The 18,497-nt window shown below is 36.3% G+C and overlaps 1 protein-coding gene across 2 annotated transcripts in view; it reads right to left on the reverse strand.

Annotated features, from left to right (window-relative positions):
- LOC145303554 (uncharacterized) overlaps positions 1-18,497 on the reverse strand; it is a 322,732-nt gene that overhangs the window by 195,910 nt on the left and 108,325 nt on the right. The gene's annotated exons all lie outside the window — the stretch shown is intronic.

The following is an 18,497-nucleotide window of genomic DNA, read 5'->3' on the forward strand; positions in this document are numbered from 1 at the left end:
AACTTGAGAATTTGGACGGGGGTAGCTTGACTGGATAGAGGTCCTAAGTAATTTGCAATTGTATTTTTCAGTCGCCCACATTAAGGATTGAACCTTCAACCTTCAAGAGAATATCACTTTTTACAGCTGATTTTTTCCACGTACTCTAATCACTGCGCCACGGATCCTTGCAATTCGTTTCTTATCGACTCTGAATTAGCTGGGTTATTGGAATTTCCCACAAATGTACTTTATGTTTATGGGAGTGGTCTTGGATATATTTCCGATAAATATCCAAAATCCAAAAAAATCCGATTGAAGAAGGAACAGTCCGATTTTGATCAAAGTTAACACCCTGATAGAATTTTACCACATTCTTGGAAAGAACTTCCTTCAAGGTCACTTGTAAAACAAATTCATAAACAAAAACACAATAAAATTCTCCTTTTCAACATCTATTAATTTATCTACAAATAGGTTTAAGAATTCAAAAGTAAATAAAGTAATTAAGGATTGGCCCATTTTCTATAGCCGTCGGGCGAAACCTAACCGTCGCTGTGAGCAGGATGGATCTAGCCCATTGGCAGACTCCCGATCTACAACCGAAAGGTCTCGGGTTCGCTCCTCGCCGCTGGTTTGTATTAATTTTATTTTTAATTAAATGTTAGACCAGTCAAACTAGGTAAGTTTAATAGAAGCAATCATTTTTAATAGCAGAGGAAGTTACTACGAAGAATTTTAAAGGATGTTATGTCTCTTGAATTGCGTGAAACGAAAACAAGATATAGATACGATTTAACTCTGCAATAGAAAATAATCACTGTTCCTTCAATAAGTAACCACACCTACCTTATAATAGACAATAGGTATTGATTTAAATACACTTAGGTTTTTAAATATATACTTTTTGAATCCTGTAACCAAAAAGAAAACACTCAACAGTTAAAGTTAATACGAATTCTAAACCGTACGATAGCCTCCTCCCAAAAAAGCAAGATGGCCGCTCCAATATATGAAATATATTTTACATATATACGGTTTCAGACACACAATTTAAACAAGCCCCTTGTAGATTTTAACCACAGTAATATAATAATCATTATTTTAAAATAGAATTAAATCGTTTTATATAATTTTGTAGCTTAAAACCAAATAGAAACATTATACAATTTATAACTCATACGGAAAATATGATTAGTTTTTTTCCTATAAAACAAAGAATGCAACCTAAAGTAGACACACAATACGAGTTCTTTTATATGATTCAATTTCAACATTGCATGGCCAAACTTCTTCCTTTCTATGAAAATTTGCTTTTTTTTTGTTTTGTTTTTTATGAGAATACGTTAACATACATATATACATATATACAGGGTGTTAAAAAAGTCACTGAATGGTTTAGAACTTTAATAAATTATTTATTCTTGATCATATCCTTTCGTAATTTTAACACAATCTTACTAAGACATATAATTTTAAAAAATGCAAAATTCAAACAATTTTTATTTATGAAAAATAATGTCTGTTAAATATTGCCCATTTTCAGCTTCGCATATTTGTGCTCTTTCCAAAACATTATCCATAACAGATTGCAGAATCTCTGGATTGCGATTTAACTCCTTCATTTTGTTTCTGGTGTTTTCCTTCAATTCTTGCAGGGTTTGGGGTTTGACGTTTCGAGGCCTGCCAGTTCGCGGAACAAAATAAGGTAGTTAAGTCGCAATCCAGAGATTCTGCAATCTGTCATGAATAAGGTTTTGGAAAGAGCACAAATTTACGAAGCTGAAAATGGGCACCATTTAAAAGACATTATTTTTCATAATTAAAGATTATTTGAATTTTGCGTTCGTTTTAATCAGATTTCCAATATCTTAGTCAGATTGTGTTAAAATTACAGAAAAATATCATCAAAAATAAAGAATCCATTTAAGTTCAAAACCCATCAGTGACTCTTTGGAGACCCTGTAGATTATTCCAGGTAAACAGACATATATATATATATATATATATATATATATATATATATATATATATATATATATGATTGCAACGTCTTGTCAGACGAGTGCCACTCCCTCAGACACTTAAAGTCCATGAGCCCAAAAATGACTTCCATGGCCACTGGACCATTTTTATAGACAAATGCCTGAGAGAGTATCTATATACAGATGATGTTACAGAGTCTTAGCTTTGTACGACAGCTAAGTCTCTCTCTCGGTTCAAAATGTTGAGATCCAGCAATAAGCAAGAGCAAAATAACCAACAAGTTAAACTGCAGACCAGCTTAATGCGGGTACTGGTCTCCCGCTTTATGGTTTTTTAAATCAGAGATTTGCTTCACCACGGCTTACAGGAGCCCTCTCCACCCTAATATATATATATATATATATATATATATATATATATATATATATATATATATATATATATAACTTTAAGTATTTACTTCAAAAGTGCTCAATACGTAGGTAGAGCTAGTTAGTAATTTATAAAATATAAATGGCGATTAAGCTACACTGAATATTCGGCGTTTCATCCACTCTAGGACTCCTCAGGCTTATGCGCGAATTCTGTGGTTGTTTATCGTTTTTATATGCTCCTCTCCTATTGATAAACAACCACAGAATTCGTGCATAAGCCTGAGGAGTCCTAGAGTGGATGAAACGTCGAATATTCAGTGTAGCTTAATCGCCATATATATTTTATAGATTACTATATATATATATATATATATATATATATATATATATATATATATATATATATATATATATATATATTTCACTGTGTATTGTGGATGAGGATCTTTAGTTAGTTTTCAAACCTCGAGTTCCTTTGCTAGGAAAGCAGTTCATTATCACTTTTGCATAACGTTTTATATCTAAAAGCATAAATAAATAGAAAATAAATCTATGATCATAATTTTTAAATGAAAAAAATAGGCAGAAATCAAATGAACAATGAGAAGAAGATTGAAAATGAAATGTTTATCTTCATGCAAATCCAAAAAATATAATTAAATAAGAACAATGGATTTGAAACGGAGAAATATTTATCATGTAAAGCAGAACTTGTATATTTTTTAAATAGATCATCGTTTATTTGGCTTTATCTACGTGGGATGCGGCGATTACGTAGATAAGATATTTTAAGAAGCACTTAATTTATTTTGCTTCTTTTATAGCCTTGTGGATTCTACTTGTATCATTGTTGTTCTTCTTCTTTTAAAGTAATCAAGGTTACGTTTTCTAAAATAATATAGAATGTATACGATATATGATTGAAATGCAATCAACAATATCTGACGCATAATTGCTTAATAAACTAGAGATATTTTGATATTTGCCTGCAGCTGAAGGGGAGTTAATTCCATCCTACGTTCATGTTAATTTTTTTATGTGTATACTAGCAGCTATTTTTATTATTATTATTTATTTATTTTATTTATTTATTTATTTTTTTTTTTTTGCTAGTGCATTATAAACCAGTTTTTTTTTGTTTTTGTTTTTTTTTACTCGTAGGCGTATTGTCACTTCGATGTAAAGAGCTACTAATTGGAATCATGTCTACATGGGACTCTGTGGTGAGTTGAGCAGTGAGATGTTTGTTTGCCTTACATTTAAACTTCTGCTTGTACGTACGGTTAGAGAAGCTGAAAACAGGAAGAGAATTCAAAAGTCTAACAGTCCGAGTGAAGAAACTATTAGAGTAAGAAACCTTCCAGCAGCTAACGACCTTAGCAGTAAAAAGGTGGGATTTTGCTTCTTGACAGGTTAGCCGGGAGTATGTATGTCGGGGGATGTACAAATACTATATGTTCATCAGAGTACATTCCATTAAAGTACTTGAAAACAGACACAGGAGTGCAATATTGCAGGAATTGGACAGAGATTGGAGCTTAGCCGATAGTGCAAGACCTATTAGATCGAGGACTTGTTTTAGACCCTGTCTAAGAGGGAGAAACTAATGGTAGATGCTCTAACCTAGATGTGCCAACAATACTCGATGCATGGCCGAATAGATTTGAGTAAAGGGACCCCAAGTTATTTGCAGCAGTTTTGGCAATATCCTCAATGTATTTTATCGATCGCTATTATTATAACACTATTTTCATGCACTGGGCAGCATCAGATTACCTTGCTTATGGGCTAAGGGTTAGGCGTGCTCGGAATGTTAACACTTGGCCAAAAATGTCCCATATTAAATTGTGAATGTAGTTATCCTAAGCAAAATTTAACAGTATCAATCCAGTCAGCGAAGATTTGAATTGTAAAGAATTCCAGGTAAAGAATGGTAATATTTATCCAGTCAGGGTCAACAGCTCTCTCTCTCTCTCTCTCTCTCTCTCTCTCTCTCTCTCTCTCTCTCTCTCTCTCGTGTCAAAATGAAAAGTTATAATTAAAAAATTTAAAGAGATTCAATATATTTCATACAGTAATCCTGGTACCTGTTTGTTCGTTCTTATCAACCCCTGGCTATAAATATAATCGTCCAAATATTTGTGATAATACCCAGTATATTGTACCAAAAAAATACTGTAACAGTGTGTCTATTTTAATATATCTGCTATAAAAAATTAAGTTTTTAACGTAAAGTCTGACATATCCATATTTGATTGTGACTAGTCAATCAATTACCTCATTTATCGATCGCTGTTATTTATCGCTGAAAATTAAAATTCCAATTAATTACATATTATATCCGGCCCGGCATTTACTTCAATAACATACTTCGATAACTTCCATTGCTACATATATGCAAAATTGCAAATGTCTATCCAAATTTTTATCATTAGATGTGTGGCTTCTTTCAGTCTTGACAGACTATGGATACCGACTGTAAGGGTGCCTGCGCGGTAAATTTGTGTGGCAAGAGTTGCGCAGTCTCCAACGACATCTCTCCTGAGTCGACATTGTTGAATATCAGTGGCAAGTTGAGGTACAGGACGACTGGAAACCATGCCGAGATGAGTGGAGAGCACATACAGCACCTACAATTCCCAAATGATCACCCATCTAGTACTAGCCAACATTGCTTAACTTCGGTGATCTGGCGAGAACTGGCGTGTCAATGTGATTATGCCGTATCATTAGATGTGTACTCTTGTGTATAGCCATTTCCTCATTATTATAGTTTATTCGTTTTCCAAAATAGATTTCTTCGTGTTGCTGAACGTTTACTTTTGATTTGTAAAAAATAGACTTCTTAGCTAACAAATTTATCAGTTTATATTCTTTACTATTGAAACTTGAAATCCCAAGCAATACAATGGCCTCAACCCTTACTGGTCAGATTTCATTTCCATGTATAATCACACTGCATGCGTACACATGCTTGGTAGACTCTTTCCTTGCTTGTGAGTGGAATTAACCGGCCCAGCATTTTCTTAAATATCATACACACCGAGAAACACATTGGTACCTTCTGTTTGTTACAAATACGAAAAATTGTCAATTGGCTACTAATATTTTAAATACTAAATAGGTACTTTCCGTTCTATAGTGATTTCCTCATTCGTTATCTTAAATAGGATAATTGGGTTAGTATATATATATATATATATATATATATATATATATATATAATATATTTAGTATATATATATATATATATATATATATATATAATATTTAGTATATATATATATATAATAAGCTTAGAAAAGATCTAACCAAAACATTTCATGAACTAGGTTTTAAAATTAGCCCCAACCTATACGAAGTAGACTTCCTAGACACAACTCTAAACCTAAATAACAGGACACATAGACCCTTCCCCAAACCCAATGAGACACTTAGGTACATAAACAAAGAATTCTGTCACCCCCCCCCCTACAGTTTTCAAAAATATGGTTGCCAATATCAGCAAAAGAATCTCCACGCTCTCATCAAACGCCGACATCTTCAACCAAGCAGCTCCATATTACAATGAAGCGCTCCAAAAAAACGGATTCACGGAAAGCATTAAATACCAGCCAACCCAACATCGGCTAACAAAAAACAGGAGGCGGAACATCATTTGGTTTTCACCTCCATTTTCCCTCAACACAAAAAATGAGTGGGATACCTATTCCTGAAACTGCTAGACAGAAATTTCCCTCCACAACATAAACTGCACAAACTATTCAACAGAAATACGATTAAGGTCAGCTATTCCACCACCCCATCAATAAAAAGATCATCGTAAGGGAACGCAATGAAAATGAAATTGCGGACTGCTCTTGCAGATCCAGGGAAGATTGCCCATTAGAGGGAAGATGTAGGGTGAAATCCCTCGTATATGAAGTGACACTCACGATACACCAGAAATATATATAGGCATGACGAAAGGGACGTTTAAGCAAAGATTTTGCATGCACAACAGTTCCTTCAGAGCAAAAACAAGGATAAAGACAGCATTAGCTGCCCGAGTATGGCAGCTAAAAGACAATGAAACACCATTCAGCATTAAATGGAGGATCATAGAGAGAAGACAAGCATACTCACCAGCGTAAAAACAGTGCCCCTTTTGTGATGCGGAGAAATACCACATTATAAAGACTACTAATAACCCTCAAAACACCTATTTGAACATCCGCAGTGAGACCCTTAAAGCCTGTATACATAGGAGACAAGCGCTCCTAATAAACGGGGAAGACCGAACAACAAATGAAGACACCACCTAAAGGAATTTCTTCAAGAGTATTCTAGATGCAGTCAACTTAACGCATAATTTAGTAAAAGTGAAAATGGGCATTTAGGCAATTGTAAGTATAAAAATTAAGAAAATTATGGCTACCTTAAAGAATACACATATCTTTTTTTTTATTATTCAATTTTCACCCCAAACAAGGCACAGTGCCACTTTGAAACAGGGGGCTACTATTAGGGACTTAATTAGCGGGGTCATTATGAAGGGAGATGAGTAGAAAGATGTTTGTTAACATTACACTTGAACCTCTGCATATCATTGTAGTTGGGAAAGCAGAATCTTGGAAGAGAGTTCCAAAGACCCGCAGTTCTGGGGAAGAAACTATTGGAGTAAAAGGCTTTCTTGCACCTAGGGATCTCTACTGTAAAGGGATGAGACTTAGTAGCTTGTCGGGTTTGTCGGGTGTAGTTACGTCGGGGAGGTACAAGTGTTTGCAGTTCGTCAGAGCATTCATCATTAAAGTATTTGTAGAACAGGCTAAGGGATGCAACATCTCGTCGATGGGACAGAGGCTGAAGCCTAGATGACAGTTCAGGACCTATCAGGTTGGCGACTCTCTTTTGAACCCTCTCCAGGAGCGAGAGACAAGCAGCAGATGCACCAGCCCAGATATGACAACAGTACTCCACACATGTGCGAATGGTGGCCTTATAGAGGTATAGGATACTGTCAGGCATAAGTAGTTTTCTAGCACGGTAGAGGGAGCCAACCTTCCTTGCAGCAGCCTTGGCAATGCTCTCAATGTATCTATTCCAGTTCATATTCCCTGTAAACGTTAGGCCGAGGAGTTTAAAAGAAGTACTTTCAGGCAATGTGTTCTTGCCCATTGCTATTGGTGGTAGAGAAGGTTTCTTGTAGTTATTGAAGGAAACAAGCTTAGTCTTAGCAGCATTGAATGTGACCAACCATTTTTGTCCCCATTCCACTAAAAATTGGAGGTCATCCTCTAGTGTTTCTGCCATTTCCTTGGATATGTGTTCATTTGTTTTCCCCTCATATCTGTTATAGAGAGTGGTGTCATCGGCAAATATACCCATCTCCGAAATAATTTTATCAGGGAGGTCATTTATGAATATCAGGAATAATAGAGGTCCAAGGATAGACCTCTGAGGTACTCCCGCATTTATGTCATATTGTTTGGATGTACAACCGTCGAGGACAACTTGGATTTTTCTCTTACTTAAGAAGGATTTAATTACATTATGAATTCTTCCAGTGATTCCATATGATCTAATTTTCCTTAAAAGACCATGCCATACCCTGTCAAAAGCCTTAGATATATCAAGGGCCACCGCTCTACCCTCCCCTGTTTTGTCCAATGAACGGTATATACGTTCAGAAACTACAGTTAAGATAGCTGCTGTTGAACGGGCTTGCCTGAATCCATATTGTTTGTCAGTCAGGAGTTTAGCAGCTGTTAGGTGCTGGACTAGGGCTTGATTAACTAAGGACTCAAATATTTTGGTGAAAAGCGGGAGGAGGCTAATGGGGCGATAATTTAGTGGGTCAGTTCTTTCACCAGAATTCTTGAAGACTGGTACCACAGAGGTGGTTTTCCAGCAGTTAGGAAAACAAGATTCGTTAAGGCATTTATTGTAAAGTTTGGAGAGAACTGGAGCAACCTTGGCAGAGCATTTTTTTAATAGCACAGCCGGGATGAGATCTGGTCCACATGCTTTTGAGGTGTCTAGATTTTTTATAATAGCATGTACCTGAGAAGGGGTGATTTTCAAATCGTCTAGTGTGGTGTCTGTTCGCAGAGGAAAATCAGGGAGTGAGTGGTGTACCGAGTTCAGTGTGGAGTTTGAGGCAAACTGACTGGCAAGCAGATTAGCCTTGTCAGTTGCCATGCAAGCAACCTCATGATTGTTTGATAGTGGGGGAATAGTTGACTGTCCATTATTTACTACGCTGTTGTAGATTTTCCAAAAATCCCAGGTTCCTAATTTCTGTGCTTCGATGCGTTTTCTGGTGGTTTCAGAGTAATCTGTCTTAGCTGTCTCTATCACTCGCTTACAATTATTTCTAAGCTTCTATAAACTTCTGTTTATTTGAGCTGGACTTCTGTTTATTTGAGCTGGACTTCTGTTTATTTGAGTTGAATCTGCGGAACGCATGTTGCCTTTGACAAATGGAAGCTGCACAAGCAGAAGTAAACCATTGGGGAGAGTGGGGCTTGCTATAGAATTTCCGTGCGGGAACATGTGCTTCAATTGCAGTTTTGAACCATTCAGTGGTCTCATTTGCACACTGTTCCGCTGGAAGAGTAAAGATATTTTGCCATGGGGCATCTCTGATGAGCTCCCTGATGGCTTCCCAATCAGCCTTTTTGTAATACCTCGTCGTTTTGAGTAGTGGGTCTTCAGTTTTAGGGCGAGAATTTAGGCTGATTTCTACCATTATCACAGCGTGATCAGCATTCCCGAGTGGGCTGTGAGCATTTGTTGTACAGTCATTGGGAACCGTTGTCAGAAAGAGATCTAGAAGTGAGGCATGTTGATCTTGCTGGTCTGGGAAACGTGTCAGAAATGTAACCAACTGAGATAGGGAATGGGATATAAAGAAGCTATGTGTTGCGCTACCAGCTACGTCTGTGTGATTAGAGAATCCTAGCCAGTTACTGTGGTGGACATTGAAGTCACCAAATACATGTATTTGTGCGCTAGTATTGAGGGAGAGTGCTATATCTATGCTGTCTGAGACTTTGTTTATTAGGGTACAGTCTTGGTTTGAGGGAGAGCGGTAGAGAAAATACAAGTAGCTAATATTGTGTTGCATATTTAGCCTGAAGCACATAAAGGCCTGGTCCTCTGATTCTAATTTTATTTCTCTAGTTAGGGGGAGGGTTTTACGAATATAGACTCCAAGCCCATGCATATGTCTGTTCGAGTCCTTATGGTAGAGTGGGAGATAACCAGGCATGTTAAAGTGGTTAGAGGGAATGGAGAAGTGAAGGTTAGTTTCACTTAATGCTAAGATATCCGGGGTGTTTACAAGGAGAAATGACTCAACATCATCTAAGTTAGTTCTAAGCCCACGGATATTAGTAAATGCAAGCCTCAAGGGAGGAGACAGGTTGGTTTTCTTTGAGTTTGGTCCTGGTTTAAACGTAACTTTTGCTTGAGCTGTCATTTCACTTTATTTTATTTAAAAGTTTCAGTTAGGGTGAGTGAGTGAGGGGGTGCTGGACAAGTAGTTGTGCAGAATACCAGACATGCAATACAAGTAGACCATCAGCTGTCCTCACCCACAGGATTGTGGCCTCAGAAAAGCCCACCGGGGATGAGTGCAGGGTCCCTTTCCATGCGCGACATGGCACTACAAATATCTCGATATTTTACAACTGTTGATGGAGCAGCCGCTCTAAGCGCTACCAAAGAGTTAGGGCTCCTGTACTATCAGTCGGAAACAGCAGCCAGGAACTGTCAATCCAGTACCCTCAATCTATTAGGCAAAGCCAGCCCAGTCCAACTGCACCGACATATATGGCACTGTGTCCAGTTTAGGGGGATGGGATGTGGCGGGAGCGGGGAAAAGCGGCGTTCATGTCCCTAGTCAGGAAACAAGGTCAACCACTGGGTGATTCAGACGTCCCTGTGATACTACCTCTACGCCTGGCCAATAGGCAAAGAAGGAGTATGAAAGCCGGGCGATAGACAGAGCCTATCTCCTCCTTAAGCAGTTTAGGTTTGCCAACCGGTGATTTGTTTGAGTCACCAGCTCTAGGAAGGTTGTCGTCCAGGACTGAAGAGGCCTCCCTCCCCTAGGTTTAGTTTCAGAGTTTTCCTTCTCCTAGACGGATGACCTGGGAAGACCTACGGGTCCATCAGCTCCGAGGGGGTTTGTCCCGCGCCTGGGTCCTAATCCAGGTATTTCTGCAACCCCGCATGGGTAGTTAATATTTATTGGTTATTTAGGTTAATATCTCCTGAAAAAATCGGGCATTTAGGTTAACTGCTACAGAAAATTTTCACTCCTCAAACGTGGTTAAAAAAGGACATTACTATGCTTTCCATTTTCATTTTTACTGGGAGAGGGTATAGGTAAAAATTCATGCAGTGAAAGCAGCTAAATTTGCTACAGTATTGGATTGAGAGAGATGAGTTAATGTATGGTTAGATATAGTTTTGTAGGTTTAGGAATGTATGGTTAGATATGGTTTAGTAGGTTTAGGAATGTATGGTTAGATATGGTTTAGTAGGTTTAGGATTAGGATAAAGTGTTAAAGTATGATTTACTTGCTATTAGAAATTCTGATTTGGTGCCCAAACCGAATATTTAGTAAAACTGAAAGATAAGATATGCTCAGTATAGATACAAGAGAACATTTGATATGGAGTACAGTTATACCTGATAGATATAGGTTATTGCATATTCTGTAAGTATAGTTAAATATAGATGGATGGATAAGTAGTATTGTATACGAATTCATAGAATTTTAGACAATTTGAGTAAGTTGCCTTTAGACTAGAACGAAGGAGAATGACTTCGCCTTTCTCTTAATATCCGGAAGTTTTTATTTCAATGAGTACCGGTTTAGTTTGTGTAATAATTATTGCAATACTATCTCCGCTCCAGGACAAAGACCAGGACAGTTCGGATAAGAGACATGCTGTTTGCCGATGATGCAGCTATAGCATCGCATCAGGAAGATGGTCTTCAAAGACTGATGGACAGGTTTGCTAATGCTTGCAGCCTGTTCGGTCTCACCATCAGCCAGAAGAAAACTCAAGTCATGGGACAAGCAACCGCCTCCCCACCCAGCATCACAATCCAAGGCACACCACTAGAGGTCGTACGCCAGTTTCAATATCTAGGCTCCACTACTTCAGACACCCTCTCATTGGACGTAGAGCTAAACAAAAGGATTGGAAAGGCATCTACAACCCTCTCTAAACTAACTGAAAGAGTCTGGGAAAACAGGCACCTTACCACCTCCATCAAGATGACCGTCTACAGAGCGTGCATCCTCAGTGTTCTACTGTATGGGAGTGAATTCTGGACTACATACTCAACACAAGAGAAGAAACTCCAGGTCTTCCATATGAGGTGTATATGTAGGATACTTGGTATCACATGGCAGGACAGAGTGAGTAATACTGATGTTCTGCAGAGAGCGGGCATCCCATCCATTTACTCCCTACTGCGTGAGCAACGTCTTCGCTGGCTGGGTCATGTGCGCAGGATGGATGATGGGCGCATCCCTAAAGACCTTCTCTATGGCGAGCTTGCCTCAGGCTCAAGAAAGAGGGGGCGACCCCATCTTCGCTACAGGGATGTCTGCAAGCGTGACATGAAGGCTCTCTCGGTGGACAGGAATACATGGGAAGCCTCTGCAGCTGACAGAACTGCCTGGAGGAAAATGATACGCCAGGGGATTATCATCAGCGAGAGGACCCTCCATGTTGAAAATGCTGCAAAGAGAGCTAGGAGAAGAGCGAGTGTACAGGCGGAACAGCCGGACGAAGCGGCAAATTGCATAACAACCTTCGTATGTCAAGGCTGTGGCAGACTATGCAAATCAAGAATTGGTCTCTACAGTCACACAAAAGGATGCAAACAGGCAACATCTTAATACGGCGCTTATTCATAGTCGTTTCGACTGACGGATGCCACACACTATCTCTTAACAAAGAGATATTAATGGTTGCTGTTCATTATAGATTACTTTAAGTCTATGTATAGGACTATGGTTAGTAAATATTTACTTAGAAGCTTGGTTATGGGTTAGGAGTTATAATCAGGAGCATGCCTAGGAAATTTTAGGTGTTAATGGGTATCGATTTACGAGTCTGTTTAGGGTCAAGAGCAGAGAGCAAGGACCACTCTAAGTTACGTGAAACGGATTAGGTTTAGTGGCAACTTGGGAAATAGAGCAGTTTGATTTGTTAGTGATCAGGAGAAAGAGAATTTAAGTAAAAAATAAAAAGGTTTGTCATGCAAAACAGACAAGGCAGTCATCTTGGAGGTAAAGTATCTATTGGATGTACTTAGTATACAAGCAGCGGTATTTTGCAGTTTTGAGAGGAATTTTAGGTACAATAGTTTCATGGTGTATTGTACAAGTCCGTAGTCTAGGTCAGGGACGAAGCACTTCTAATATTGCAACTGGGTTTGTCTAATTTTAAAAGTAGTTGAATAGAGTATTATGAGGTGTTCTACTTAGCTTAGGGATAGAATGAAAATTTAAGGTAATATTCAGAGTGATATAAGGAATTTCATGAGGATTAGATATATGATCACTTGATGTTGAACTGCTCAGGAGAATTCTTGTATCTATTCAGAAGGATATTTTGGTGATATAAGATTTGAGAAATTAAGAGTCTGGGATATAGAAAGTTGTGAGCTGATGAGGATTCAGTATAGGCGATTATATATAGGTAGCAAAGGTGGTTTAGTTTAGTACGCACATATTGTACATATTAAGTATACTGCTTCAGTTCTATCCTCTATTGTAAAGGAAAATCCGTTTGTATTTCGGTTGGCAATTTTGTCAAGAGAGGAAATTTAAAACAGTTTATCTAATTTTTGATGATATCAGTTTATAGACAATAGTACAGACTGATAAATTGTTGTGTAAGACATAGGAGCCCCTCATCTACGTATTTTGATGAAATGATGGATCAAGAGCATAGGTTCGGAACAGGTGTCCGGAAAGGAAATGGCAGTGTACAAGGAAGGGGGGGGGTCACTGATATCTTATTAACGTTATTTTATTTTTATTTTTTCTTATTACAAAAAGAAAAAAAAATTTGCCTTTCGATAGCTGATTATATTAAGTATCGTACTTAAATAAAGTTTTCATGTCCTCTAAATAAATTAGCATAATTTCTTCTTTTTTTTACCGAGTTTATCTTTACTATAGCATTGACTTATTATTTAAGTGAGATGGGATTGTAAACTGCGAAATGGTCTATTTAAGTGGAGAAAAATTATCGGTAATGTAAAGAATATTTGCTTTAATTACATGCGAAACAGTTAAGAATTTTACTTAGCTTTGTTTTTTTCCTTGGACACTCGAGGCTAAAATCACGGTGGGCGTTACCCTTGGCCCCGCCGGTCGAATGGCATTTGTGGTACCAAGATGCTATCTATTCAGTAGGGAGTGGGTGGGCTGATTTAGAAAGAGGGGGGTCACTTAGTGAAAAGTTTTCCATTTGGCGGTGCGACAATATTTCTTTGCATGTGTATTGTTTTCAGAGATATTAATGTTAACAATTGAACACGCGTTTCAAACAAATATGATGGAAATAAAATAATAGCATATATAACGTACAAGGTGAAAAGCGGAAAAACTGAAAAGGAAATGTGCAGTTGTGAGTACAGCTTCAGGAAAGAATTTAAGTCATATTCACCGTAAGGATTTGTTGAAATAAGTTTAACTGCCTTGAAGGAAGGACATCAATAAATAAACGAATGGTAGAGTTTCAGGTTTAATTCAATAAATCTAATTCATATGTTTTTTTTTAAATATATGCAATAATTGGACATGCAATAAGTCTGGATTTATATATTATGGATTATATATATAAAAACAAAAAGACCTAGGAATTAAATAGCCTGCATACCTCCCCTCAACTATTATAACAAAAAAAAGATAGATTAATTACCTCCTTTGGACCAACTGAAACATATATTAACCCCCCTTAACTAAATTAAAGAAAGAAGAAAAATTAATACGATACATTAATTACCTCTCTTGGGCCCGCTAAAATTAACAAAAAGCAGACTGGAAACCATGCGAATTGGAAACAAAAAAAGTACAGTACATATTTACTAAAAATGCATTAAATAAAAAATTAAAAAGTTAGAAAATTCATATTAAAATAAAATAAAATATACAGAGATAGGAATAAGCTATAGTTAAATAAAAAATGAACATTATTATAAACAATAAATGCGGGCCTGAAATTTTTTCCTCGGACAGAAACAACATGGCTGACGAGAGCCTAACATTATTTACGATTTACCATTAACTGGTTGCCATTTATGTTGGGTTGAAACCGACGGTACCAATGTTTTTCTGAACTTCTGTACAATTATATAATGCTTATTCCACTGTGTACGAAACTAGGAGAGGTAATTCGGTATATTTTCAAGCAGAATCAAACAAAAGCCGCAAGAGTAGCTGATTGCCATTTATGTTGGGTTGAAACCGACGGTACCAATGTTTTTCTGAACTTCTGTACAATTATATAATGCTTATTCCACTGTGTACGAAACTAGGAGAGGTAATTCGGTATATTTTCAAGCAGAATCAAACAAAAGCCGCAAGAGTAGCTGATTCAAAATATTATTTATTTATTTTTTTAATCTGTAAACAAAACGGCAACGTGAGTTTAATCATAAAAGTTGTAGATAAGTTTAAAACTAAAATTTGTGGAAGGAAAAATGAATAAATACGATAAAACGCTGTTCTACAAATTTAAACAATTTTATTATTAATCATCATCATCATCATCATCATCATCATCATCATCGGTTTAACGTCTGTTTTACATGCTGACATGTGTTGGGTAGTTTTAAGACATTGATTTCTAAACTAACAAATCTCTGACTAGGTCTTAGCATATCCCTCTTTTCCTCTAGTCAATTTTTATCACTTCCTCCCATGTTTGCCTTTGTCTTCCCTGTAAACTGAACCTGCTGCCTCAACTGTTCTACATTCATTAACCCAAGAACTCTCATCCATTCTGTCAATATTGCCATACCATAAAAGTCTCCTCTTACAGACACATCTCCCTATACTATTCAATTTTAATCTTTCTCTGAGATCATCAGAACTAAATCTGTATTTAAGGCTCAAATTACACATCTATCATTTCATTCTCACACTGTTTCTCTCCATGCAACGCATGACCTCAACCCTCACTGGCCAGATTTCATTTCCATGTATAATCACACTGCATACACATGCTTGGTAGACTCTTTCCTTGGTTGTCAGTGGAATTAAGTGGGATCTTTTTATTGAAGAATACAATTACAAATATTTTCTGTTGGTGTGAACAGTTCAATTCTGTGATTGAAATATAAAATACTAGCAGAAATAAGCTGGTGTTGCCCAGGCGAAAGAAAGAATATATATAAATTCAGGGTACTCATGAATCTCTGGACCTGGATTTCCGTGACGTTAGCTCAGGCTTCACCAGCAGCTGACGAGAATCCTCACAAGAAGCCAAGCACTGATCAAATGTTAAAACAATAGAGAAAAAAAGACAACAAAAAAATACTAGTCGAATATAAAAAAAAAAAAGCATTTAACTACTTTTGGGTTGGGGTGATGGAGCAGGTAGGTATTTTTACTTTTTATTTTTCAAATCATATGAAACCGCTGGGAGTCTTCAAAAACAAAAAACAAAACAGTTTTTCAACAACAAAAAAAGTACCCTTTTTTGTTATTTTTTGTTATTTTTTTTTTTTTTAATAAATGTTGTTAATTATGCTTCCCGACATTTTATTTTCATCTTTAGGCTTTTTTCGACGGTTCTCATCAGCTGTCGGTCGAGTGAGCCGGAGCCAATGTCATGGAAATCCTGGTCAAAAGATGCAAGAATATAAAATTGTGTGTTCAAAACGATTGTCTGTAATATACCAAGCTAAAAGTACACATTAATTCAAGTAATCATCACCATCATCATAATCGTCATCGTCATCGTCGTCATCGTTGTTGTTGTCGATTTAATGTCTGCCTTACATACTGGCATGTGTTGGACGGCTTTTAGAAACTGGTTTCCAAACTCATTTGTCTCTGGGCAGGTCTTAATTCATCTCTCTTACCAAATACTTCATCTATTATGCTATGAGTCCTTGCAAATAAAGTACCCTGCTGCAATAAAGAGACTCTTTGATGTCTATCTATCTATCTATCTATCTATCTAAAGTTAGGTATATGCATATGTTTACATATTTGCATGTACAGAATTCATTCCTAAACTAATTAACCGATCATTATTTTTTAATTGAAATCCATGTTTAATTTCAGAAGAATTTCCAATAGGTAGCTATTCCGTACAAGTCCTGGAGATGAAGAGGACTTTTTGGTGAGTAGCTGTTCTGTATAAGTATTGGATTATAAAATTTTGCAGGCAAAGAGCAAAGATCTTTCTCGTGTGGACACGAAAAATTATGTGATCGGAATTCTAAAATATCTAATGTTTTTATGGAGCAATTCCGGTTTCTAATTAGTTGAGGATCCCTTTGATTGGTCCTTTTCTATCGCCAGTGTCTATAAGTAGAACTTTCCAACATTCTTTAATCATGCCGAAATATATATAAAAAATATTGCAACAATTATGAATCTTGGAACACACCTGCAATGGATAAGAAATTGTAATCTGAGTTATTTTAGTTTAATTTAGCAAAGTAGATAAAAATCGATTTGAAGCCATTTGTGAAAATTCATATACCTCTGATTCTTATGAAATTTAAAAAATAAGTAATAGGCATATTAGATATCAATTTAGAAATATTCCTCAATTTTCAATTACTTTGGAGTATTTAAAAAAAAATTTCAGGTGGCATAATATAAGCATTACTTCATATTGTTGGATATTGACTGGACAACGCCGAAAGGTGTACTGTTTGGCGATTATTATGATTATTCCAGCCTAAAAATTTTGTCAGCTAAAATATGTTTTAGAATAATAAAAATATTTAGAATAAATATTTGTTTTTACATTAATTTAGGAATGTTAACTTAAAGATGTTATCATAACAATTTTGTTGACAACTTAGAAATAATGACATGTAAAAATATCAGGTGATTATCTTAGTGACGTATACTAATGACGTCATTTAGAGGGGGAGATGGTTATTTTGAGATACGTAAAATTAGTTAGAGTTGTGTTGTCAGAGTCAGGAATTAGAGTTGAGGATCCAACCAGCACGCAGGCGAGTGAGGGGTCCAATGCCTATCAAATGTAAGGAACGATGGACCAGTGTACAGCTTTCCATATAGAATAAAAAGTTGCCGAAAATAAAACCTGAGGGTCTGTCGTTCTTGGGGAGAATTTTTATTGCAGATTTTGCGTCAAGACAAAACCAAAGATGGACCAGATATGTTTCTCGATTGGTCAGATGTTGCAACCTCAAATAAATGTTAATCTTGCCAAAGAGGGCATAAAGTGTTCAGTTCTAGAAATTAATTTTATTTGCATTTGGATGGGTATTTTTCTAGTTTTTATAAAAACGAATTGCATTATTTGTTTCGAATACTCAACATATACTTCTTACACCTGTTGCAATTTTTACTCCTTTTACACCGTCACGATTTTTACTCGTTACACCTGTCAGTATTTTTACTCCTTACACCTATCAACATTTTTACTCCTTACTTAATTCTATATATATTTATACAATGAGTGCAGAGTCTTTTTTTATTCCAACACCTAATAAATATTGTATTTCTACTGTGTTTAAAAGTTATGCAAAGAAAAAAAAATGAAGGATATATGCAGAAAAAAATGGAAACATGTGAAACATTGGGAGAATAGAAGGGTCACCAGTTAGCAAGTGCTAATTAATACATAAACAGAGTTTTGTAAATACAAAAATTAAGACAAATGAAAAATTGAGACAAATTTTATGACGAAACATTTTTATACAAAAGATAAGAATATAAAAGTTACTTTTAATCATGAAAATGTTCATACCGAAAACACGTGTTTGGTAACAAAAGTGGAGTTAATAGTTTCAAGTGAAAATATTCATATAGTGAATAATGTGCGTGTAAATAATATACATATGTAAGGATGTGGCAGCTTGTCATTGTGTATGTGCGTTGGTTTACCTTGTCCTTGTTAGTGAATATATAGATATGAACGAGTTGA

The sequence above is a fragment of the Euprymna scolopes genome, chromosome 19 (assembly GCF_053919585.1).
Source record: "Euprymna scolopes isolate OS-2025 chromosome 19, ASM5391958v1, whole genome shotgun sequence".
Taxonomy (NCBI): domain Eukaryota; kingdom Metazoa; phylum Mollusca; class Cephalopoda; order Sepiida; family Sepiolidae; genus Euprymna; species Euprymna scolopes.